At 40.3% G+C, this 26,596-nt stretch overlaps 1 long non-coding RNA gene across 1 annotated transcript in view; it reads right to left on the minus strand.

Moving 5' to 3' along the window:
• The window catches only part of LOC108502792, a 101,334-nt gene extending 74,862 nt beyond the window's left edge, over nucleotides 1–26,472 (minus strand). Inside the window, exons 1-4 of the long non-coding RNA XR_001876626.1 lie at nucleotides 26,389–26,472; nucleotides 25,453–25,570; nucleotides 24,226–24,464; nucleotides 11,180–11,522 (exon numbers count right to left, since the gene is read on the minus strand). This is a non-coding gene — a long non-coding RNA (uncharacterized LOC108502792). The remainder of the gene's footprint in view (nucleotides 1–11,179; nucleotides 11,523–24,225; nucleotides 24,465–25,452; nucleotides 25,571–26,388) is intronic.
• Nucleotides 26,473–26,596: the final 124 nt, after the last annotated feature.

A 26,596-nucleotide genomic window follows, 5' to 3' on the forward strand; every position in this document is an offset into this window, starting at 1 on the left:
TTTCCTCTCATCCTAAACTCTTTAAATCCATTAATATTTTAGGCTATCCAGTCATGTGCTCACGCTGATCACTCTCTAAAGAGAGGGCTAAACCACAATTTAATCCTTTTCTGAGATGCATCTAATAAGTAGGCTGCTTCCTAAATAACTTAGCGTACAAGACAAAAAAGCAATTACAAAAGAAGAACATAAACAACCAACATCCAAGTAGTAAAAAGCAAAAATATCTTGGTTTGCTGGCTACATCTCAATTTCCTCCGTGCACCCTTCCAAAGCTGGCTGTTACAAAGCACTCCAGTGAGAGCTGTGGAATGAACTGCTCTCCTCTCCAGGCCCATGCAAGGTGCATCATGCTCTGGCAGGGATTTATTTCTCCCCTTCACTCCCCTCTGGCAGTGAGTGTGGTCTTTGCAGTAGAGATCTCACAAGCCACATCACCCCAAACAGCTGCAGCTTTGTTTGTGCTTGAGGCCAGTGTCTATAATCACCAAGGTTTAATTAAGCATCACCCCTGTGCACTTCAGCAAATTCATAAAATACAGTGTAGTACCTACACTCCTCTGGTAAAGCAGTGGTTGGAAACAGTAATAACAAGAACCCTGCATCAACCTCCTTACCCTTGCTGATCCAGCAGCGCTGTTCCTTTAAACTTAGCCAAGCCAACCCTCCTTCCCCAGGAAAAAGAAAAAGAGGTGAAAAGTCTGAACTTCTTTCAGAAACCGGGAGCCAGTAGTGAAGACTTCTTGAGGCAATGTTTTTATTATCCTTCTGCAACCAGAAAGTGCCAGAAGATAAGTTATTGAAATTCACAGTGCAGCTCCTACTTCATGAAGCTGGTTCCTTTCCGACCATGAACAAATCATGTCAGTCACAGAAAAGCAAATGGATCCAAAGGACCAAGCCCTGTGGTGGAAATCTTACTTGAGTAAGAGCTCAGAGAAGAACCAGATAGAATGATTTCTCACAAGGAGGGCATTAAACCTGCACAGCAGCAACAGCACTGAGGGATCATTCAAAAACCAGGGTACAAGGGATGTAGTTTAAGTTTTCTTCCATAGCTATTGCCATGGTCCTGCTCTGTGCTTCCTCCAGACCACAGGAGAGAAACAAACAGGGCTGTCAGGAATTACACTCGTAATTTCTCATCAGAGAAAAAAACCTGATTCAGAGAGGAAGGCAGAAAAACTCAGTAGAGAGAAATGACAGATGTTCTGTCTTGGACACCCTCATACAGGATCTTTGTTCCAGTAGAATTATTATCAAGGTACAAAATAAAATAAGAGTCAGGTCAAAAAGTTCTTTCTCTTTCCATCATTGGTGTTAGGACAAGAGGAAAGTCTTGCACAAATAGTAAATGTATCTACTGTCCAAGACTCTCACTCTAACATCACACAGGAGTTTTCATATTTTTCATCTGTAAAGGGGGAAAACATTCATTCATTGCCTTGGGTCTATTAAGTCACAGAGGAAATTATTCATTCTTTTTAAGAAACCCAAAATCTTCTTTTATTCTAACTAAGAATTCTGCTTCAAAAATTTACTCCTCTGGGAGGTTCTAGGAGCACAAACTGTAATGGGGATCACAGAGAGCATTCTGGGAATATCGTATACACAACAACAGGCTCTTGATCAATCTTGCTGGTCTAGGAAGAGGTCTAACTTAAGGAGTAGTAAGAAGAAAGGGAAAAGAAGAAATAATAGCTGCTCTATAGCCACTTTCTGCCTTGGTGAGCCCTGGGAAACCAAGCATAAATAACTGCAGAAGGCAGTCTCACCAGCATTTCAGATGCAAAATATTCAGGGCTTTGCTTGTAACCCTGCAGGATTTTGCATGTGACTACTCTCATTACTGTGATTAGAAATGCAGATCTAGGCACTAGTCCTAATTCATAGGATAGAAATTTGCAGGATTAGTGTTAAGACAGCTGGACACACAAAGCAGCACCTGTATTAACAACATCCATTTCATATGCATTATTTTAAAAACTCCTGACATTCAGCACAAGACCTGGGAATAAAGGCTTCCTCTGGCTTTTTAGAGCATGTCTGACAGGAGCAGTGCAAAGATGGGAGGCCCACGCTCCCTTCGGGATCTGGCAGGAAGGAGTCCCAAGCCAACAGCTGGCTTGCTGTTCTGCCAACTAGAAGAGACTCTCCCATTTTGACTCCTCTTCTGCATCATTTTAGTTGTACTTCTTCCAATTAAAGTATCTCATTTTGGGGTGGTGTTGACAAGACCCTTTCCTGAACACCCGCAGTTCTCTCAGGGGCTCGTCCTATCATTTAAGGATTCTCCTTGCAGGTCATTACCCTCAGAGCTGCACATGAATGAGATTTCCTGCACTTGCAGAAGCCTTCTTGTTCCCTTCAGTGCAACTGGTTCAATTTCTGACTTAAAAAAAAACCCAAAAACCAAAACCAAACCAATGAACACCTAAGGCCAAACACTGCAGTGTCTCCTGGGAGGCACTCACACACTCCTACACTGGGCAAGCTCCTTCACTCTCCTCGTGGCTCACATCATCAGCAGGTGTAAGGCACAGGGGCAACCCCAAGCCAGGTACCATATGTTGGTCACACCACCACTCAGAACATTCCTTGGACTGTTGTAAGATCTTTCACTTCTACACTCTAAAATACACAGGCACTTAAATTCCAGCCTCCTGACCCCTCAGTGTTGTCAACAGAACTCCTTCAGAGAACACAACAGCCTAGTTGTCCAGAATCCTGGGTCTCTGAGAAACTCATGTTAAAATAAATACTAAAAGTTAAGGAGGGGGGAAAAAATTAAGTCTTCTTTTGCTAGAATGTTAAAAGTGTTGGCCCCCAAACAAAGCTACTCAGAAACACCTAAAGGTCTCTCCACTAACTGTTAAGTCTCCCAGAACAGATTTCAGCTTTGCCTTTGCAGCAGGTACTTTTCATTCTGGTCATTCTGCCTTTATTGATGAAAAATGTACAGTCAGCTATCAAAAAATTACCACTGGAACTATATTACTTGTGTCACCAGAGACACAGTTCAGAGCTCTCTCTTATCTCCTGGTTTCATTGCTTTCTGGATGCACATTTAAGCCTCTCCCCAAGTCAGACAACTGACACTGGTGTTATCTGTGCTTTCTGAAGAGCTGTAGTGATATCTGTCCAGACTGCATTGATTAAGGGATGTCTGGACTTGAACATGATTACATTAAGGCAGATAATGGTCTTAATGTGGAACAGATTTGATTGCTTTGGACATTTCCTTCCCTTCCCTATCTCCTTACTTACAAGGCAAGATGTGTATTCAGTTTATTTTTTGCTGAAAAATAACAAATTTATTTCATAATTGAAATATGGTTTAAAGCCATAGAAAAGTGTTAAAGGGTTAAAAAAGACATTTCCTAAAACTAGATTACTGAGTCTACATTTTAAGTAACAGATAATTAATATGGATATAGTTGACAGATTTGTTTTCTGCCTCTTCAAAAAGCAAATAAAATGACAGAGAGCAATTGAAGAAAATAAGCAAATATGAACAGTAACTAAATACTGGTTTTTTTAGTTGAAACAGTTTAGGAGCCCATGGCACTCATATCTAAGGTAAACAAAATTGCTGGTTTTAGGACATTAACTGAAAAATTACCACTTGACAACCTATTAGCTATTTTGCTCTTTAATCTAGCATTATGCACCTTACCTTTTCCAAACATCATTTACATATGCAAATGAGGTCTTTAAGTTCAGAGACAGGAAAAACTGCCTCTCCAATTTTAAAATATAGGAAATTATTCCTTGGCCAATGCAGAGCGGGCATGAAAGGAAAGGAAAGAATCGTGTAATTGCTTCCCAAGTCACACCCTCTAAATAACAGAGAATAAATCCCAAACCAATAGTGGATCAACCATGTAAGCCCAGGGCTCTTAAGCTCCCACTTGTTCCATATTTAAGAACAGCTGTGCATGTGCATACCAAGTGTATTTCCCAAAAATATGTGCTGAGCAAGTTCCTAATTACATGACATTAACAAATACTCTTACAGAACTTTCTCTTTGCAAAAATTAAAAACATAGTACTTCAACTTTATGCTCCATAAAGAAAAAAACCACACCACACAGTTTTGCTTTCAGGCCAACAGAACTGTGTCTTTACTGACAAGAGATTGAAAATATTGTGTATTTGCAAACTAACATAACAATGCCCATAGCTAAAGTAAGCCAAACGGTGGGAGAAAAATTCTCTTCTGTTACAACTGAAAAGGCACTGTACATCCATTTGGCCTATGGTTAATCTTTACCACAGACAAATATGCCAAAGAAATAGTCTTAAAAGCACTTAAGTTGCCTAAGAAACTATCAATCTTCTCAGCTGCTATTTTCATACAACTTTATTTTTCTTATGTTGACTACTATTGTTGAGAAAAAAGAAAAACCATTCTGAGATCATATGAAACTAAATTTTGTTTGAGAATATTTTTTTAAAGATTCTTGAGCATTTTTCTGCTTCTTGTTTAGGGACCAAGATGATAAATGACCACTAATTATTTTCTACAGCACCAGTTGCAGACATCCCTGCTTGGTTTCTGCTGTATAGAATTATTGCAAATTTTGAAAAGGTGACATTGAGGTCACATGGAGTTAATCTCATCTATTACATGCCATTCCACTGCACAGATATCCTGACTTGGAAGCAGAGAGACAGTGTCTTATACTTAGAACAAATTCTCTGCTAAAAAAGTTATTAAAAGCCTTTTTTTTTTTTACAGTCAAATGTTTGTTTTCTTAAAACTTATTAAAGTTTACAAACGTGCCAACTTTTTGCCATTCAAGGCAGGGGAAATGCTGTTTATTTTATGGATTGGCTTGAATATCTCCTGCACACACTGGTCTGACCCAGCCAGGGACCAGCCCCACCAGTGTCACCTCTCAGCCATCACATGCTTTCTGACTAAGCATGGAAAATTGCTCCTGGTGAAAGAAGTTGCACGATGTATAAACAGTCACATCAGTATTTTTTACTCAATTTCCATAAAATCTTGATTTGTAAACTTTTTTGTTAGAGCAGGAATACCTATCCACAACCGTGCACATAAGAATTTGCTGTATGGCACTACAAAGCTTGATTTGGTTGGGTTTTTACAACTCCTGTAATTTTTTAGGCTTATATATCCAGAATTGGTGACCTGACTACTTAAACATCCCTTTTCCCTCCTTCCCAAGTTGAGAGCCACAACTTCAAACCTTGCAACTCCAGCAAAGAGTGTGCAAAACAAGCTTTTCTGTCTTTACTCGGGTCAAATCACCCCACAGAAATCCCCACTCTCCTGTGCACAGCAGCTGACTGTTCCTTTGCCAGGCAATCCCCCTTCCTTTCACCACTGTGAAATAGGAGAGCCCAGCTCAGCAGGGAGCAGCTGGAGCCTCTTTCCTTCTGCCTCTCTGGAGGATATCCAGGCCCAGCCTAGAGCTCCAAGGGCCAGTGGAGCACATGGTGAGGGCACTGCCTGGCCTTCCCTGGGCAGCTCTCAGTGAGCCAAAACAAGCCAGCTGCTCCAATTCCCACTGTTATAACCAAGGCACTCTCCTACCACTGCCACTGCAATGTGGCACTTCCAGTGCACACTCCACTTTGGAACACGCTTCTCTTCTTGGACATATGTTAGAGGCATCTTCAGCTTGGGAAAAGCAGCTGAGCTTGGTGATGAGAGCAGCAGGCAAGAAATGGTCTGGGGTTCGTTTCACATCAGCTGAGGGTTACTGCAGAACAGGAAATTGTCTTTCTACTAACAAAGTATTTCAAGCACACTCTGAAATTAGTAACAAGCTGGAATCACTACTCTGTGTTTCCAAGATATACTTGCTTAATTAAATTTATTTTCTTCTACCTTACTAGATAATTGCAAAGATGTAAGCTCATCTTGCATGTCTGAATCTTTAATAATTAGAGAATATAAATTGCTTACAGCTCTGCTGTTTGCGCTGACCAGCATTTCATGGGGTCCATTTTATTCCTTGGCAGCCCTCAGCCAGGATCCCCAGTAAATCTAGAGAACTAGATAATATACAGGGAGTGAATACACATAGGAAGTCTCTCGACCCCAACACAATATACCAAACACCAAAAAGCTTCTTTTTTAGTCCTGGCCTGCACAGTTATTGACACCTCTTGCACCACTTCTTTAAGCAGTTCACTGGCATAAGAAAGTTATCCCAGGCTTCAGTTCCAGCTCCATCCCATGCAAAATTACTAAGTAGGGAAGGTGTCTGGCAGGATTCCTCAGGACATTCACATGGGCAACATTTATAGCACCAGCAACCAGATAATCCTGCTGGCATCAAGAAAAAATAAAACTCCTTGCAGGAGAGCATAAGTGCTTCAGTATTAAAGACCTTTCTGCAAGCCAGTCCTGCAGTGCAGAACCTCAGAATCAGAACCATTTTCAACAGCCATCACCTCACTCCTTTGAACTGCAGTTGCTCGTGGCCCTCCAGGGCAGTTTGGAAACCAGAAATTATTTCAGGCATATTTGTAAGTCAGGACCAGGGAGGGTTATATCCTGTAAGCCTCCACAGAGATCAACAGTGGTCTTGGTTTGGAGCAAACCTCCCAAGTCTGGCCAGCCTGAAGGCAGCAGGGCACGGGACATCCAACATGTCCAAACCATCATGTGGATGCACTTCACTCTCTGCACATACAGAAGGGCCATTTTTAGGGACAGATGGATGATCTGGAGCAAGGCAATTCCTATCCTAAACAACCCTGCCTGCACAGCAGGAGGCCTTTGTAAGCAGGTGGGTCTGGCACAAGAAATCTGGTTCATACTTTCACCCACACCTACAGCTTCCTAACACTTCATCCATGAGTTCTGGAGCCTCTTCACCATTCCTCTAGGAGGAAGATGGATTCCTACATATGTGTATAATTAACACAATGTATTTTTAACAACAAAAACACCTTCCTTTACTGAGAAAAAAGTATTTGAAAAAGACAACTATTTTGTCCCCTGAAATGCATCAAAAGAACATTTTCTGTGCCACCAGCTCAAAATCAAGTTCCAAGGTGTGACAAATGAAAAATGCACACAACCTTTATTTTAAATAAAGTACATTCTTTAGTGACTGAAATATGGAATGACTGGCAGAAGTGCACGAATCAGCTCAATGCCGTCAAACTTCAGAAAACCTTTATTTTACATTTTATCAAGAGTAATTAGAATTGTATCATTGTTCCCCAGTTACTAGACTGTCTACCCCAAAAAGGGCATCACATGAGACTCATCTGGAACTCAGACTGCCTTCACATTGTGAGCTCCTTCTCTCACTTCCAGAGGGAATGAAAGAAAGCACGACAGATGCAAACCACGGAAGCCTCAAACCCCAGAGGTGTGCCAAATGCAGCAGGTACTTGAGCTGTTCAGCCTCTTCACATGGAACCTGTATCACACAACTACAGAAAGATCCAGGCTGGCAGCGTATAGAGGAGGAATAACTAACAAGCAGGCCTTGAGAAAGCCTCTGGCTTTCTGAGTAATTCTGTATCCTAATGTGAAGCCATGAAATAAAGGAAGCAATACACTGCACAAGCAGGACTGTTCTTAGCTGAATTGGTATGAGGTCACAAGGAGACTCATCTTAAAACAAAACCCTGATAAACCTGAGAACTGAAAGAGCACAGCACTCCAGCAGGTAACTAACAATACACCCTAAGCTTTGAAACCTGTAGAGAATTACTGCTTCATAACATGCTTCTGGTTTAAAACAAGGACTGTGATTAAAAACCCTGTTGCAGTGTAGGTCTGCCATGACGCTTAAAAAGAACTCCAGATTCTGGCCTGAAGTCAAATTATAGCAAGTGACAAGACAGCTGTATCCTGGAGATCCTGATTTGAGCCCCTGACTGTGCAGATAAAATCCAATAAGTAAATGCTTCTCCTCTGGGGATTGAGAGGTGCAGGGTGAGCCTAAAAAGCCAAAGGCACAGACCCTGAGCTCCTATAAGAGCCATCCACCCCACAGTCTCTCTTTCCATTCACCACGGAGGGAGCAGACAGCAGCCAAACAAATGGCAGTAGTACTCTCCGAGTTTTCACATGGACAGCGAGAACTCTCCCATCCCACTGCCACTCCACCTAGCAGGGAGGTATGAAGGGTGCTCCCCTGGTTCAAGATTAAATTAAGTGTCCATCCCAGCCAGAAAGATCAGGCACCACCAACCCATGGTGCAGATTAGGCTCTCCAATAGGACTAATGCATTTGGCTATACCAGGAGATCCATGAACACTCTTTGCAGGTTATTTTGCAGTAATAGAAAATCCTTCAAACAGATAATGAAAACAGAGTTTGATCAAGATTAAGACAGTTTTTTAAGGTTCTGGTGGCATTTGTCTTTTTAAGATGGTTTACATTCAATCTCATCTCCATTATCACTCAGATGCCTATTTTAAGGTCAGCAGCTAAGCAAAACAACAACAACAAAAAAGAAGAAAATAAACCTTTGTTTGTTACAAATGACAGCCCTCCTAAGTTGGTTAGGCCTTCCACCCATGAGTAAAGCCTGGCTTTGGAGACAGAGTGATCAGATTCCTGACCTGAACAGCAGCAGAGGAATGGTCTAAGAGAGAAGAGTACCAGCTGCAGTCCCAGGAGCCAGTTGCATGGGCAACCCAGACACACCAAAGTTTGCTGCCCATCAAAACTTTTGAGAACCTATGGAGTAGCCTTTCTCAGTCAACTCTCTGGGTCACCTGCAGCACAGCTGCTCACCTCAGGAGAGTTGAGGTAACCAAACAGAGCAAGGTGTAAATTATGGTGCTTTCCAAGACAATGCTACAATTTGTTGAACATTCTCTTGTCCAACAGACATAGTTTTTGATTGCAGGTGAGTTTAGGCTTTCTCTCCAGTCCTCAAGTCATATAAAACTCTGACTGGCACCAGTCTCACCAAGTATAATATATTAAATATATATTATATATATATAGTATGTATATTATACTATATATATTATATAGTATTATATGAGCTTGTGCACAGATTGTCCTATGCATCTAGAAAGCAATTCTTGCACCTGGTTCTTTTGACATCCATTGTCTCCTGTTGCTACCAGCACAACATTCACAGAATAATATATGGATCCCAAGTGATATTTTTCCTCCTACAGAGTATTTTTAACAAAGAAATTCAAAGAGAGCCTTCTAAAAGATGCACTGAAAAGCATCTAAAATTCAAGGCAATGCTTTCACTAACCTTTGATTTATATTATTTAATCCCTTTCAGCAAGAAGGATAAATTGCAACAAAGTCATGCTTCAGTTATCTTCAGGGCTAGTTGTTTAAGATTATTAGAACAGTAAGGTTATAAATATACATCCTATGAAGGTGAGCATCAGCAAGAAAGATGGGCAAGTGCTTTTCTCCAGGGCTTACCACTTGCTCAAAAGCACAAATCAGTATTTGTTTTCCAAATTCCAAGGCAAGTGCATCTTCAGACATAGCATTGTATTTTCAAAGAGAAAGCTTTGGCAAACACTGCACACTGAAGAGTACATAACTGTCTAACATTTACTGTTTTGCTAATCTCGAGCTACTTACTGCTTCTGTATTCAAGTTTTCATTGCAAGTAGCAGATTTCAAGTCCATTTGGTTGAAGGGAAGAAGAGAAAGAGAGCAGATCCGAAGTCCCAAAGGTGATTGCCATGAAAGACCAGTAACACAGAGGAAGCCACCACAGAGCAAGGAACCAACCCTGCAAACAGCTACTCCCCACCTGCATCCTCCCACAGACACCCTAATTAAAGACTCCTGCCTCCTGATTAAGATTTGAATTTACACAGATTTTTTGCTTCACCTACTAAGTGGAGGCTTTCTCAGGTGTTATCATCACCCTAGAAAAAAACTCCTTGCAAATTTACATGGTTTTTACACAAGAAGCTGTTCAACAACAAGAATATTTAAGTGACTCAAATCAATGTATTTAAACAACATGTACAAGAGTACATAGTTGGAGGTTCCTATTGACACGAAACCAGGTTAGCACATTAAAAATAAAGGGGAAGCTTTAGAGACTGAAGTTTTCCTGTCTCTTCTCAAGAAGAAGGAAACATTTGGAACTGGGGCCTTTTCCTTTCTCTTTTGTGCCCAGCGTAAAAACCTTTTGAAGCCCAGAAGCCTTTAAGCCTGTTGAGAGGCCTCCCCCTTTCTGAGGGTGCTGCCAACAAACAGCAGTTTGAGCACCTGCACGCACCCAGGTAAAACAATTTAACATGTCCTGGCACTCAGCCTCCAAACTCCAATCACCCTCTCAGCTTAGACATCCCTAACACCTGTAGGAAACTACATCTGACTATTGAAGCTTTCTATGTTAACATGAACTATGAGTGTATATTTTAACTAAAGTGAGAATTTGAAATATCAGACTATTAAAACATTGTTTGAAACAATGATAAATTCTTGGCTTTAAATAGTTACTCATTTATGGCCACCATAATGGTGACTGATGCATCACCTGCTAAAGAAACAGTAATACTTACACAAAGCTCCTTCATAGAACATTCAGGTCTTTTCCATGCTTTAAAAATTGGAAATATTTAATTCATCTTTACCATGCAGCAATCAGATAGACTAAATGAGTATCAGAGTGCCAAGACACATGATAAAAATCCCACCATGAGTCAAAGGCTCTCAGACAGCTGATCCTTTTTCAAAGTGTATTCCCCGTTATTCTCTCAGCTGGGAAAATACATTAAAGGGCATGGTCTGTATTCATCCTCTGAACTTCATCCATTCAGTCCAGCAGGAGTTTAAATTATACAAGGTTCAATTGTATCCCCACATGGACAAAGTTCACCACCATCATCTTATTTCTTTACTTCCTTTCTCAGGTACAACAGCAGCACCCGGCAGGAATCCACAGGCTACACATACAAGCCTGTTCCTGCCAAACCCCCTTGCTGGAACAGTACTACTTTTAAGAGCTCTTAGCACTTACAGAGTATATCAAAGTAAATGAAAAGCAACTGAAGTAGTATTGCCCTGACGATATCTCTGGTTTCATCAAGAGCTGCAGCAAAATAAAAATGTATAACTAAGTTGACCGTATATTGTTTTATTCCTTGCATCTCCAAAGATATTTTTGACACCACAACAAATTTAATAAAGGATAAACATAGCTTTTTTCAACTAAAAAAGAAAACTAGGCCAACACTTACTTGTCATGAGGTATCCATTCCTTCCTTTGAAAACCATCGTGATGCACTGGAAGTTAAAACCTACTGTAGAACAGCAGCACAAGCAACTTCTCGGTGAGGACAGCAGAAGTTGTGTATCCTCCCAAAATTCAGAAGCAGACCTTCAGGAAACAATGCTCAGCCTCAAAATTGAATTTCTACTTCCTCACTCTTCCACTGCAGACCCAGGATCAGCCCCACTGGTCATCCCTTCCCCTTGGCCAGAGAGCCCTTCTCAAGTACTCATGGGCTGCAGTTCCTGGGAGCTAACTCCACACTTCAGTGTGCAGGTCAGCTCATAATTTTACTGGATCCACAAGTACACCTGTAGAACAAAAAAGCAACAGCAGAACCATAACCTCAAGCCCTGCAAACATTAAATTTTACAAGTAGCAGTAATAGAGTGGGACATTTTATCTAATAGGTTATGGACAAATTTAGACATCTATCACCAGAATAATTGCAAGAAAGATCTAAAAATTAATTACATCTGAATCAATCAGCATATTTATGCCAATGCTGTAACCATGTGGTATCTAAGCATCTTACAGAATTTACAACCAGGAGAGCATTAGTATCATCTTGTCAGGCTTTCTGAAAAATACAGGTCATAAAACTATACAGTTATTTCTACATTAAGCTTGATGCAGCTAGAGTCTTGTCTCCCTATTGAAAAACTAACAGTTTAATAATGAGCAAAGAACTACTCAACACATCCCTAAAAACTGCTTTTTGCCTTAACGGTGAAAACGCTGACCCTATTATGTGCAGATTTCAGCAGCTTCAGCATCCAGCTGACAGATTACTACCAACACATTTCAAACACTCCAGTAAGTTCTCTATTTATATATGCACTTGAAAGCTAAGGTTGAGCAAATGTGTTCACAAGCAAAGTGAACAAAATAACTGTACTGCAGAGTGAACAACTGGGAAGCTCAACACACATTTCTTCAGAAGAAACAAGATCCCTTCCCAAGTTTTAGCACCAAAGGTGATCAATGAAAAGTTGCCCTTCCCGTGGCAGCTGAGAAGGATAAAGCAGCAGCTACAGAAAAGCACTGGAGAGCACAGTGCACCAGCGAGAAAGGAAGATGAGCTGAAAATAAGGACCTGTCAGCTGTTACAGCTTTTAGTGCTGTGCTGAAGTGCCCATAGAGCTCAAGTGCCTCTAGAACTTGTCTCACTCACAAGGCACCTGGCACCTTATGGGGAAATGTATCTCAAAAGAGACATACCAAATTGTATGAGAGAACAAAACTTACTAGTGCTTTTGGCCAGGAATCCAAAATCAGAACTGGGATTTAGATTTGTCACTGTGAAGTGATACATGCTGAGGTGTAACAAAACCAAAACATAGCTGTTATTTGTCTGGAACGCTTTTTATACTGCCAAGGAAATCTCCACTGTACTATAAGTAGAGAGCACATATCCCAGAGCTCACTGGGCTTGTAAGTACCAGTATAAACTGTGAAACTTCCCACTAAAGATCATGCTGGATATGATTTACTAAGTTTGTTAATACAAGGATGGAAGAAACTGTTTTAGTTATTGCTCTGAAAAGCAGAATCATCAGCACTTAAGGTGATGACTGGAGTGAGGAAGCAGGAACGCCTGCATTTCATGCTCATGCTGGGGGACTGAGCTGGATTTTCCCTCTCAGAGGCCTCCCTCCCAATCCAACATCTCTCTTGTACAGGGCAGAACTGACTGAGTCCAAAATAACTTCTCTCTGTACCTTCTCCCTTCCCTTTCACTGAGCATGTCAAGACCTCTGGATGGTGAACAGCACTGCAACTCCTGATCAGCAAGTTGCTTTTTCAGCTGAACATCAAAACAAGCCAACATTTGGGGCTCTTCCACACAATTAGACTTTGGTGAGCAAGGGAGCTGCAAGTCATAAGTTCATGGATGATTTGCCACTTGCTCAGTGACTTCACTGCTTTCAGTTCAAAGTCACTATATCAAGATCATAAATTTCAGCTTCTTCTGCTGAAATGGCTGCTTTTAATGATGCCTTTTGAAGACATCCATATCTGCCTTACCTGTAGACTTGACAAGAACTTCTAGTTGCTAGTTGCACTGCCAATAATTACGCTCTTGAGGATGATTCCATGCTATGATGATTAATATTATAAGGAATTATTTGATCCCATTGAGAATATTCTGAACATAGGGTACTAAAGAATTACTGTTTAAATAAACAACATTTTCCGAGAATAATTAGTTGTGTCATCAGATAATGGCAAAGCAGTAGAAAGTAATGACATTTAAAATGTTCCTCTCCCTCAGGATTCCCTGGAAATGGCCCTTCATGCCAGCCTATTTTTTATGGGGAAACTTTTGGTCAGTACAAGATGGGAGTTTACAGATAACCTGTGTGTGCACTTGCAGCCACTATTACAGCAAAGAGAGTCTCTGATTTAGCAGTTGTATTTCCTAAGCTCCAAGGTATATTTTGTGGGGACATCTTCCCAGCTCACGTTTGATTACTGGCACATGACATGTGCTGAACACACTCTGGGTGATGGAAGCCGAGTTGGTGCCACCAGTTTCAGTAGAGGAGCTGATATTTGTGACCTTCAGCAATGATACAGTTAAGGGGCATAAAGATGGCCTTGTTTTCTTACAGCCTGAAGTGTCACTAAATTCTATAATCTGCATAGAGTTCCTAGGCTTATAGAGATTTCTAACTTGTTGATAACACCCTTTGTATAGGCGTCAGCTCCCATTGGACAGACTGGAAAACCCCCAGAATTATTAAGCTCAGGACAAAGAACAGGAATATTCATATGTTAGCACCAACTGCCAGCAGTTCACACTGCTGTTTGATGCATGCAGTAGATTCCAAAAAACACATCTGCTTCTTTGCAAGGTAATTTGAAATATTGTACTTCCCCATAGTGGTCCCAAAGGGGAATGCATCACAAATTGTATAGATATTTAATCACACAGCTTATTTGTTTGCTTTACATATTTCTCTTCCTTCTTAGGCTAAGAATTGATGAGGCCTGATTTGTTGCCAGATGCTATCCTTTATCTCTGTTGGAACTTGTGATGCACTGTTGGGTTCCAGGCTCAGCTATCAGCAGAGAAGGAGCTGATGAGATTATGTAGCAGGCCATGGACAGCAGGAGCTGGGAGAAACTCCTTACTCTAAGGACCTTCAACACAAGACCTGTTAATATTTAGCTTTGTTAATTGTCCTGTCTCCTCCAGCAAGACAGAATCATAGAATCAGCTGGGTTGGAAGGGACCTCCGAGATCATGGAAAGACTTTGTGATGATGTTATCAGACCATGTAGAAACCCCTTTGTTCTCTTCCCTCCATGTAATCCTTGTTACGGGAAATATTAACCAATTGTGGAACTGTAGCAGAAACTTGTGTAATCCCCTAGTTAACATAATCCATCCCCTAGTTAGCATAACCCATCCTCCTCATTAACATGTCCTGCCCCCAAAACCCTTAAATTGTGTTTTCCGTGTTCAATAAATATTCCAGTTTCTACCTCTGGATTGGGATCACGTAGTTTTATTGACCACTTGCAGTGCCCAGCTGTATTTTTAAAACTAATGCTTCTGTTGAATATATCCACTGCATCCCGGTGTGTTTACTGAAATCCAGGAAATTCAGTTACACCATCTACTCTCTAGTTTTCTGAATCTTCATGTAGAACTGCAGGTCACATTCATTCCGTGAACTCTTCAAATATTTTGCCAACATTATGAATTTCTTCACAAGAGTCATTAAATTTACAGCACAGGCATTTTCTGGGATGGTTTCAGTGGTACCAAGCCTGTGTGGATGCTCTCTCTACCTAGAGAGATCTCATTTACATGGTATTATTGCCAGTGACCTACAAAGCCAGTGGACTACCAAGTACAGAAGCACAGAAACATGAATGATTCAAACTTCAGAAGATTTAGGCACAAATCTAGTCTTACTTCAGGACACAAAATCAATGGTTTACAACATGAAGGGTTGCCCAGATCTAACTCTTATTGTAGTCTCACATGCTGTCAAAAAGTTGAACATGGATACAGTGCCACTGATTCAATCTCATTGAAATGGATGCATCAAACACACCGGAAAAAGCAAACACACCACCACAAAAATAAACAACCAAGCCAACCAAGCAAAACCCCAACCAAAACACTGGAAGGTATTATACTAAATAGGGCAAAGCAGGAGTAACTGAGAAGGGAGAGAATTCAAGCCAATGAAACAGTCCTAGCCTACAAAAAAAATTAAATCAGGTACTGTAAATGGCATAAGAATCCCCCTCCCCACAGCAGTAAAACCAGTGATAGCAGAAAAACAAGCAGACTGACATTGAATGTACATTGCAGTGGCCATTTTGGGAAAAATGCATCCCTGTGGAAAGACTGTTCTATTAAAAGACTCTACTACACTATAGTGATAAAATAGCCTGACTCAAGTTTTGCTGCTCTGGACTAAGAGCAGCTGATGGACCAGCTCATGGACTGCTCTAGGCAAGGAAAAGTCTGGAATGGCAAGAAACAAACCTTGGAAATGCAGCTCTCCCCACTTCCTTAGCCCATATTACATCACTTCTCATCATCCCTAGGAGTGCAAAAACTTGAGCTAAATTAGCAGCACCTCAGCACACAACTTCTAACAGACACACAGACAGGTGTGGGCATCCCAAGGAGCCATTTCTGCAGGAGCAGGATTCCGTCCTCTCTCGTTTTGCAGAAGAAGAGTTTGACTGGGACTGCACAACTGCTCCCTACCTGAACATTTACAGTCAAATAACACTTTGTTATCCTACAACTGCCAAGTGACTCTTTGATTCAGCTGTCAGGAGCCTTCTCAGTACTGATTTATTAACGGTAATTATCCAGGTATTTGAAAAAAATTTGCCAGCAACCACAGTGCAGTTTCCAAACCCATTTTGCAGTGCTGGAGCACTAATGTGCTGGGTCCTGCTGCTTTTCCTATTAAACATTAATAGGGAAAGCTGTGAGACTGGGCACACTGAAGCTCTGGCAAAACACAACATGGTTGCTGGTACCATTGCATACACCACGTAAATACCCCTTTTCTTTGCCTGAAATGTAATGCTGATCTTCCTAAGGACACTTGTCCATATCATAAGGTAGTAATTTATAAATCTCTCTGGAATACAACAAACAAAATTTCAGCTGGTATTAAAAGCAGCTTTCCCTGACAAAGAGTTTTGCACTTGCCTTTTGATACATCTAGCACACCACTGTCACACAGAAAAAATATTTTTTGTTGCCATTAAAAAAAAACCCACAACAAAATTATTGTAGCTGGTGAAACAAGGTAAAAACCGCAGGAGCACAGAGCAACTTCGATGTAGAAAAGGGGGATTTTTGATCCTCTGGTCTATTATTGAAAAATAATTAAATGTGATCTAAAATTCACTGGCTTTTCAAACTACATTTGGCCTTTTCTTTTTCCTCAAGCTTTGAGTGAGTAACTAAGCAAGCCTTTGACTATCTGAATCACAGGCTGAAAGGATTCCACACTTTGTGCAGTGTTACAGCACCAGACACCACAGGAATAATTTGACCTCATATTGCAAAAACAAACCGTCCTTATCACATCAAATTTGGTTCCAGATGAAATTTAATTCTAGAAAAAAACCAGCAGATGTTCTCATTAACCCATAATTTCTGCGCATTTCTGGCCTCTCAACTAGTAAAGGTAAGAAAAAAACCAACAAACAGAAAGGACATAAAGCACCATCTACTTCCCTGGTCCATCCCCTTTGTACAGAACCATGTTGTTAACAGTAAAGATTGTCAGCTCTACAAAATCCAAACTCGCACCTTCCCAACCCTCCTCCTGACACCAGGGATGCAGGAGCCACCACAGCCTCCTCTGCCTGCTGAAATAAAGTTCCTTTTCCCCTCTCTGGGAAGCTGCCCTTGGAAAGACTCTCACCTGCCACCCCCCATCTGTACCAGGTTTTCCAAGATAGAGGATCTGATATTGCATTTTATATTCTTTTTGTTGGATTTATGTAAAAAAAAAATTTGTCAAAAGACACTGTTAAGTTAATAAGACAAAACAGAAGATAGAAAGTGAATTTAAATTTCAAATCTTTAATAGAGTAATTTAGTTAATCCAGAGCCTAATTTCTTGAGCCCTCAGATTTCCAATGGGTTTTACAAATCTGATAGGCTTTTGTTAAACCCAATTTTCCTTCCATCTAAATCAATTTTAGAGAGAACCACTACTAAGTTTTAAATTTTAAATAAAAACTTGCTTGACAAATTCAAACTCTCTGAAAAGTTTTCATCACAGATTTTCAGAAATTGTAATAAATGCAACTCTAACACAAATGCCAGGTAAACAAAAAATAATTTCCATTGCCAACTATATTTGCATTGGAGAGTCTGAAATGAAAATACAACATGTAAAATATTTTCTATTTATTAACTTCCTTCCTCCTTCTGAAGTTTAGGAAAAGAAAGAATATATTCCCTCCCTGATATTCCCCACTTTTTTTTCCTTTACTTTTTTACACAGTGTATGGGGGAAGGGAAAGTAAAAATCACGATATGTCAAGCAAAAGAGCATTCTCACAACTGGCACACTAGAAGTACTTTATATTGGCCATCCTCAATTGCTTTACATCAATTCTTCCCTTGGTGTTTTCACTGAGGGGAAAAAAAGAGCAGAGGAAGTAGAATCCAAAATACAGGGACTTGCCAAGTATGGCTGTTTGAACTGCAAACATGTTCAGTAACAACAGTTCGGAAGTGAACGCACAAACTCCGTTGTTTCTTTTTAAATTTCTGGAAAATCATCTTGTACAACAAGATCCTTGATATCAAATAACACAGGGAAAGCCCTCTGAGAGCTTACCATGTTCAACAACTGTTCTGTCACACAGGAAGTTCTCAATGTCTTCAGCAACATAAAGAGGTGCTCTATATTGCCTCCATTTGTTTCTTGAATAAATAATTTTTTATGTTGTAAATGCTCTGACTCAATTTTTACGCAGGAATTTTAAGAAAAGCTGATGTTAAAGGGAAACTGATCATTATAAAAACAAAATAAAGCTCTACACCCTCTCACTAATTTCACCCACCCAGTCTTTATGAATAGATCTGAATATCATAAAGGAACATCTGTCCTACCTGAATTCAGATTAAGAAATTTAACTGTGCTGGAGTTTCATATATCTATAAATTGTAAATTACTTGTAGTGCTTTAAGTGTCATTGCTTACCAAGCTTTACCCTGCCATCACTTTGCATTCGTGTACAGGCTGATTTTGCTGCCAGGTGCTGTGTATCCCATTTGCTGTGGTCCAGAGTGGTTGCTCCAAGCCCTTAGTGGTGCCACATGCACCACTTCCAAAAACAGCTTCTGAGGGATGGCTCTGGCCCTCTAAAAGCAGCATATCAGAAGAGCACAGTAAGCCATTTCTGCAGTAAGAGAAAAGGCATCTGAAAGGCATTAGAGCAGTCACTTTAAAAAGTTAAAATAAGCAGACTAAGCACTCCACTATTGCTCACGGCTGCCTCAGTGCCACCCTCTCACAACCATGGCCCTGGCATTTACTGCTTAAGCAAAGTGGAGGTAAAGCTCCTGAGCCATAATTTTCTTTCACACTGTAAATCTCATCTCCCCCCCGTCCTTGTATAAGAAAAACAAGGGCACTGCAAGTTTCTGAGGCTCGACATTCCTCGTCCAGTCATCCTTTCAAGGCCAACTCCAAAAGCAAAAACCAACCTCTGGATCTAAATTCACAGGATAGCTATGGAGAAAGGGATCACTGATCAGGATATAACATTTTTAAGTCCTGTAGGTAAGCAGGTAAATTAATCCCTTTTTCACTGGGAGAACTGTAGCAATCTCCAACCTGTATAAAAAACAAACAAGGTTTGGTTTAAGGTTTGCTTTGGGGTATGTGTGTGTGTCTTCAGGAAAATTAACTGTTTACGCATTTGTATACTTGAAAAAAAAACTAAGTTGGGACATTATGAAGAAGTTGGGTGAAAGGCTGAAAAGTTTAAATACTAGTATTTTTTAAATATTTTAAAATATTCTTTCTTTAGAAAATGACAGTGTTTCCCCTCTCATTTCTGAAAGAGAACATTCATCCTTTCCACACAGAAATTCAGATATCTTCCCAGTTCTGTATTAAAGCCTTGCTAGAGCCGGTCCCACTGCTGGACAGCTGGTAAAGGTGAGCCAGTTATGTGGGATTACAGACTTTTGGAACTCAGAATAAACAACTCTCAGGACTAAAACAAGCCACATTTATGAAGAGGTGTGGAATATAGCAGAGCCAAAACCAGCATTTTTAAGATCTGACATCAAAAACCTCTGATAAGTTGTTTTATTCTGCCAGTGGAGTTTCTCAACCACCATGAGCCCAAGTAGACACTAAAAATAAGATGTTATACTGCCTTTCTCTTAGAATGTGAAGTGTAAATGGTGTGCCTTAAGTGAGACGTTAATTCTTCTCTATCAGTAGAAAACTTCAGAGACAAAAGTAAAAAAATCTTCAATTCACAGACTAAAGTGTTGAATAATGTACAGAATGTGAGAGGGAATGATTATTCACTCTCTGTTCCAAAACAAGAACCAAGAGCCTTGTAAAATTAGCAGGAACAAAGTTATTTCCCAAATACATAGTTCTACTGTGGAATTGTTTGTAGGTGTACAGTGATTCAAAAAGAACTGGAAAAATCCACTGGGAAAACTCAAAGACAGCATCTTATGCTCAGAAAGGTCCTAAGCCCATGGCCCTGGGCTCAGAGAGTGCACCCAAGAACATCCTACCTGCCTTTCCACTCCTAGCTGGTCACAACTGCCAATGTCTGACTTGGAGAAGAAATTTAACTTTCATCCTTCAAAAACGCATTTCCAAAAAGTGAGAGTTTTTCCCTCACAAAAAGCAAGAGTATGTGGATCACAGCCAAACAGTCCCTTAGTATCATTCTGATTAAAGGTCATAGGAAAACGAGCTAAAAGCTAACGAAGGGCTGGCAGCTGAATCCAGGTACTGTTCTCACCATAGTCTGGATCCAGGAGTGGCTCTGGGCACACACAGGATTAGCAGAAGTCTCCTCATGGCAGCAGATGATAAGCAAACACCGCTCTCACCCTTCCAGACCTCTCTTAACCTTTTGACACTGTTAATCAAGCTGCCCGCTCTCAAAGGCTCCCAGGAGCAGGTGTAAGTCCATCAGTAAACATGCCCTACAGGACCACACATTAACACAACACTTGTGGGCAAGTTTACCTGACAGGAGCTGAAGTCAGGTGAAAAAAGAAGGTTGCAATGGAGAACAGGACATGGAATTCACCTCAGCAATGCATTCTGTTTCCATGACACAAATTCATTGAGAAAAGGAGCTCATGGACTTACTGTTGAAATCAGACTCTCAGAACAGCAACACTTAAACCCAATATTGACCATGTTGCTGGCACTGACTGGGAACACCCCCTCGGCGACCAACAATCTGCCCTCAGCTGTGACCTTTTGTTTCTTTTATTTAGGAATCCAACATTTCTGGCATGCATCCATCAGCCCTTTGAAAACTTCAGAAGGAACAACATTTCTGCCCTCTACTTTGGTTTCCTACAGACCCTTAGAGCAGGCTCAATTTTTGTCTTTAAGGCATCCTGTGGCCTGGTTTCTGGCTTCAAAACTTCTTATAAATTAGCTCCTCAGGCATGAAAGATTGCAAAGTACAAGTAGCAGAAAGAACATCTATCCAGGGTAGAGGTTCTTTACAGGCCAGTCCCAAACTGGAACAAAAGACCAGCCCTCCCATTTTCAAAAAAGCTGAAAATATATTTACCTAAAACGACAGAAAATATGAACCAGTATAAATCAAAACCTGACAAGACAGGAATTAATTACAATGAAGGTGAAACAACTTAGGCATAACACTTGGCACAAAACTCCCAGGAATAAGAGTATTATGCCAAAAGCTGGGAAATAAACCATATAAAGCACAATGCAAAAGAAAAGGAATCTCTCACTTTCTCAGCATCCCTCTCTTTGTAGCGCTCTGAGTTTTCAGGCTCACACTGGAAGCATGAAGATGTAAGGAGAAGGCAAAGTCATACAACAGGAAGCCAAACTTAGATCATGAGTTGTGTTCTTCAAAGGGTATGTTTCATAAGGAACTATAAATCTGCCACAAATTTTATTTTTACCACTTATTTCCATCTCAACAACATATGCACAAAATTTTCCGGGTTCAACCCTATATATACTGAGAGAAAGAAGAACAGTTATGAAGTCACCTTGAAAACTATTATTAGGTTTCCTTATTTTCCACTATAAATGCTATGAATTAATTTAAGAGATTATATTTTAGTCCTTTTTTTGTGTCCAACACTTTCATGTCACTTTTTATTGGCTGTTCTTGGCATTGAGCAGCAACTGAGCACTAAAGAACTTCTGTTTACCTGTAGATACCCAGTTTCTCTTTCCTCTGGTTACTATTGACTCCAGACTTACTTGTGCTGACAGACAATCTGCCATTCACAGTGCACGTTGAGTATTCTCTGAGCTCAGCTGGCTCACAGAGAGAAGTTAAAGAGAAGTTGATGATATGAACAAACTGAAAAGGACAGCAAAGCATAACAAAAAACCCAGAAAAATAGTCTCTACTGTCATTTTCTCTGAGTGAAGGAAAACACCTGGGATTAGCAAGAGGATGGACACAAAGCAAACATGGTAGGGATGGGGAGGGAAAATTCTAGAATTGATTCTATTCCCATTGTCTGTGGTAATAACAAGAAACATTGATTTAAAAACAATTCCAATATTTTCTAGTAAATTGCTTTTGTTTTCCTGTGATAATATTGCAGTCTTCTTGGGAAGAATCCCAATAACCCCATGAATGTATCAGACATTACGTTCAGAAAGCACATAAACCTCAAACACACACAGTTGTTCATCCTCCAGTCTTGCTGGATGGATTTGGTTCAGTCAATTCTCCCAGCTCAACATTCACATGTGATCCCACACAACCCCCATTTTCACTGGGAAAAGAGCTCTGCCAGTGGCAGAGAAGGCACACACGCCCTTGTCAGTTGGCTGAAGTGCTTAAGTCTCACAAAAAGAGATTCTGCTGGATGCACAGCCAGTGCACTTTTCTGGGCAAAAGATTTTATCCTTTCACTACAGTCCTGTTCACCTGTAAACATTCAAATGTTCTTTGCAACCTGTACAAGTTTTCCCTCCCAACAAAGGGAAGCAGTTCTTTATTTCATATCAGTTCATTACAAATGTCAAAACACAAAGCAACACCCATTAAGAGGTTTTGCTCTGCACAATTTTTTCAGAGGTCAGCCCAACCCAAGCTCCACTGATGCTGTTTTACCATCAAGCCTCTTGTACTTATTCCCCCTGCTACATTTTAGTGAAGTGCTATGAAATGCCTTGTCAGGGTCCTGAAAGGAAGCATAAAGGAGGTGATTTCTGCATGGATACACAGGCTCCATGCTGCAGCACTGCAGCTTCAGGGCATCTGCCCTCAGGGCAGGACCTGCTCTTCTTTGGTTCATACAATGGTGCTGCCCACACCACCAGCACACGACAAAATAAACTTGCTTCTGAGTACTCCCCCCCAAAAATCTGCTCTTCTCTTGCAAGATTTTCTGCTTTTTGCAGTATGTATTTAATCCAGACACCTCCACGCAGACTGCTGTGTGTGGGAACACAACTGCCAAGGATCTGCTCGTGCCTCAAGAGGGATTACAGGTAGGAAAAACATGACAATGGAAAATGCAGGAGAAGGGGGGTTTGGGAGGAAGAAGAATTGAAGAGAAAGCCGGGCTTATGCTACAAAGGAAGACTCAAGATAGAATAATTCCTTTTTTATACAATACCTTTCTCCTAGCTCTGCTGTTTGCCAGCACTGTAACGAGAAGGGAGATGAATTTCACCCTGAGATGTCTGACAGCACTCTAATAGAGAAAGATCCAGGGCATGCTGGATTCAGATTCAGACACCAGAACTGTAATCAAAAGAAAGGACTGTTCTTGCTTCAGGCTCTGAATTAATTCCCCTTTTCTGTCACTTAAATTACTGTTGTTTTTCTTAAATTGTGCATACACACGGATATTAGCTAAAACTAAACAAATAAGGACTGGCTCCAAAGGCCATTCCTGCAAGATGTCTGTCAGTTGAATATCAAATAATTCTGGTTGCCAATGACTCAGACAAAAACTATGTGCACTGAGGACATGAGAAAAGAATAGATTACCTTAGACTTGAAAAAAGAAACAGCTGACTTTTCCACTTCAGACACCTTACCTGACCTCTGCAGAAGTCTGGCAAGATTGACCTGTCTTTTTAAGGTCCAGTCTGGAAACCAGAATAGTCAGTGACCTTTTTTACTGGGAAGTATAAAGTCCATTTCTGCAATTACTTTTAAAACTATATAGTTGTAAACACACACACAGACACACAATGTGTTTTATCTGGGTAGCTTTTAAAATGTTGCCACTCCATTAGGCTGTAATAGCTTTGTCAAATGAGCCAAGTCTTGTGCCTCTTGGTAACAAACTTCTCTAAAGTCGGAAAACATTCTAATGAGCATATCACATCAAAAGCCTGCACAGTGCTAAATTAACATAATGTGATAAGATACAATGTGACATAACATCTTCATAAACTTAAGCATGTCAGAAAACAAAATATCTTTCTATCAGCTTATTCTGAATCTAATCCATATTTAATCACTCAAATCACTAGCCAGCAACTTTGAAAGTTTATTTAATACCACCATCACCAATTGTCTACAGTGACCCAATTAGAACTGTAGAAACAAGGGTAACAAAACACCTAAACAGAGACGTTCAGGTCTTCAGAAACTCTCCATGAGTTAATTAAAATCCTGGTTTGGGGGCTTGGCATTACTTTATCAAGAGCAGAATGAATACTTCAGTGATTATTGTGGGCGACAAAAGTTAAGCAGATTTCTTTCTTTAAAAAGGCCATTTTTCCTCTGTGTAAAAGACAATGCAATATACAGAATCAGCATGATAATACAACTTACCAAAATCAGAAATACTGTAGGTGATGATTCTGTGGAACAAAATACTTGAAGCGTGGCTGAACTCAATGAACACCTACAGCAAGGCCAGGATCTGAAAGATATTGCTGCAACTGTGACTGGAATACATTTTTTGTCCAGTTAAAAATATTTTTGCAGGAATAAGAAACTCCATGGTATTTTAGTAATTCTAATTTTAATCTAAACAAATGCTGGGTAGCAGAAAGGCATGAGTATAACCCCTGCAAAAATAAAGAAAATAAGAAATATTTTGCCATTTGTTACCTTCAATGCTTTTCAACAGATTTTCACAGCACAGAACCTTTCTGGACTTTAGATACAGTCTGTCAGACCTCCATGTTTTTTAAGTACTTATGCTTGGTATCAAGGGGGGGAAAAAATAATCTTTATATTCTCAGATATGTGGGAAGCAAGGCACTTCTCCACCTAACAAGAGATACATGCACATACAAATACGTTCACAGAGCTTTCGCTTCCAATGCAAGTTCTTTCCAGCAAAAAACCCAAATCACTTCCTGGGCATCATATGTCCTTTTTCTGAAGCACCAAGTCCTCAGCTATCCTGAACAGTGCTGCCATAGCCCACACAGTGACCAGCTCAGATCCTGTTCAAATGGACAGAGCTGCAATTCCAGCCAAGGAACGGATTATCTATAACTCCATAAACCAGCAACAGCCCAAAAGGGTGTTGTTTATCATTTGAGAGAATGTAGCACAGGATTAAAGAACCTTCAAATACAATCAATTTTACTAAAATTCAATTGAGTGGCAGAGGTATTTTCATCTATCCTCATGACTGTGCTTATCAGCAGTGCTAATAATAGTGTTTGTTTAACTAAAGTAGTGTATTTTAAAGAGCATAGTTTGAAGAACAGCAACCCCTGTGAAACCACAGAGTTCTCCATTTCAGGCATGGTCTTTTCCACGTTGCTTAACCAGTATGTGGTCACCGTTTCAATCTCCCTCAAATTTAAAGAGTAAATCAAATTAAGGGGAACAAATTGGTCCCAGCTCTATGAGGTCTAATTTATACACAACCTTGTTTAAAACCTGCTTGCAAATTAAGTATTATTATTTGGAGAGGGGGAAGCTCTGTTTGGAACAAAGCAGTTAACAGTTCCTTCATTGGCATGTTCTGTTTTTTTCCCCCAGTGCTTGCCTAAAAACAAATATTCTTGTTTAATTCTAGAAACAATGAGATTCACTTACCTTTAGCAGATACATGTAGGGAAATTGCAGGGGGGCGATGAGGGGCAGGGCCATCAGATTTTAAGTGAAACAACTTGTTTTTTTCAAAATTCAAAATTAAATACTCTGTCAACTCTTCCTAGAGAATAAAAAAATGGACAATTATGTTTCATCATATTATTTTAAATGACTTCTCAATGAAGAAGTATTGAATAAGAGTGTTCTAAGCATCACTTAAATGTTTCACCCAGAAATATTTAAGACCAACCAACTTCAACTGAGGGGGAAGGAAGTGTCAAATCTATGATAAATCATTTGGGCTCTGACAAAAGAAGTTCTATTGGCAGAAGAGCTTTGCTCTTCCTCTAGTGATGGTAAAGAGGTGGAACTGGGGGTTAAACAAAGCATTTTGGATTTCCACTGATCCTCCCAGTCCTTGATATGTGACTTCTTGGACTTGCACACCACTGCAAAAATTTTTCACTCTACTGCCCTCTGCAATCCTGGCTTTGAAAACAGCACCTGTGAGAAGTGCAGTGACACCCTGTTACCTTGGCACTGTGGGACTGACAGGCTGCAGAACAGGACACTTGCTGAGCTCTCCCAGTTGATGCACTTTACAGGTTGCAGAATTCTCAGCAGGTTAAAAAAAAAATAGTTAGCTAACTCTTTGTAGACCTACTAAAAACAAATTTTTGGAAACATTGTGCTAGTGTACTTTTTCTCTTCATAAAGATTAAGGGATTGGAAGAGAAAGTGAGTTTTTAAACAGCTTTTCTGGGTTTAATCTCCCAAGTACTTTTGCCAAAGGTACATTGTGATCAAGTATGTTAATCTGCATCATTTTATTGGACAATGTATTTGCATTTATCAAAATCCTGCATTTTTTATTTTTGGGAATTCTGGCTGTTGCCCTCCTGAACTATTTGAAAAAGAGGTGACAGAACCTGAGCATACCTTTCAGAAACACAGGTAATACACAGGCTTGCAGAGGTGACTGGAGAGCAACTCCTGGGAGGGAGGGAGGAAGAAGGAGACATCTGAAAGCAAGAAAAAAAAAAAAACCTGAAACACATCATCAGGCTTGCAAGAGAGTAAACCCCTAAATTTGATGGGAAGAGGACTCAACAAGAGACCAAAGGTGATTTTGAAGGTGGCAACAACA

This window comes from Lepidothrix coronata, unplaced genomic scaffold (genome assembly GCF_001604755.1).
Source record: "Lepidothrix coronata isolate B3197 unplaced genomic scaffold, Lepidothrix_coronata-1.0 Scaffold124, whole genome shotgun sequence".
Classification (NCBI taxonomy): domain Eukaryota; kingdom Metazoa; phylum Chordata; class Aves; order Passeriformes; family Pipridae; genus Lepidothrix; species Lepidothrix coronata.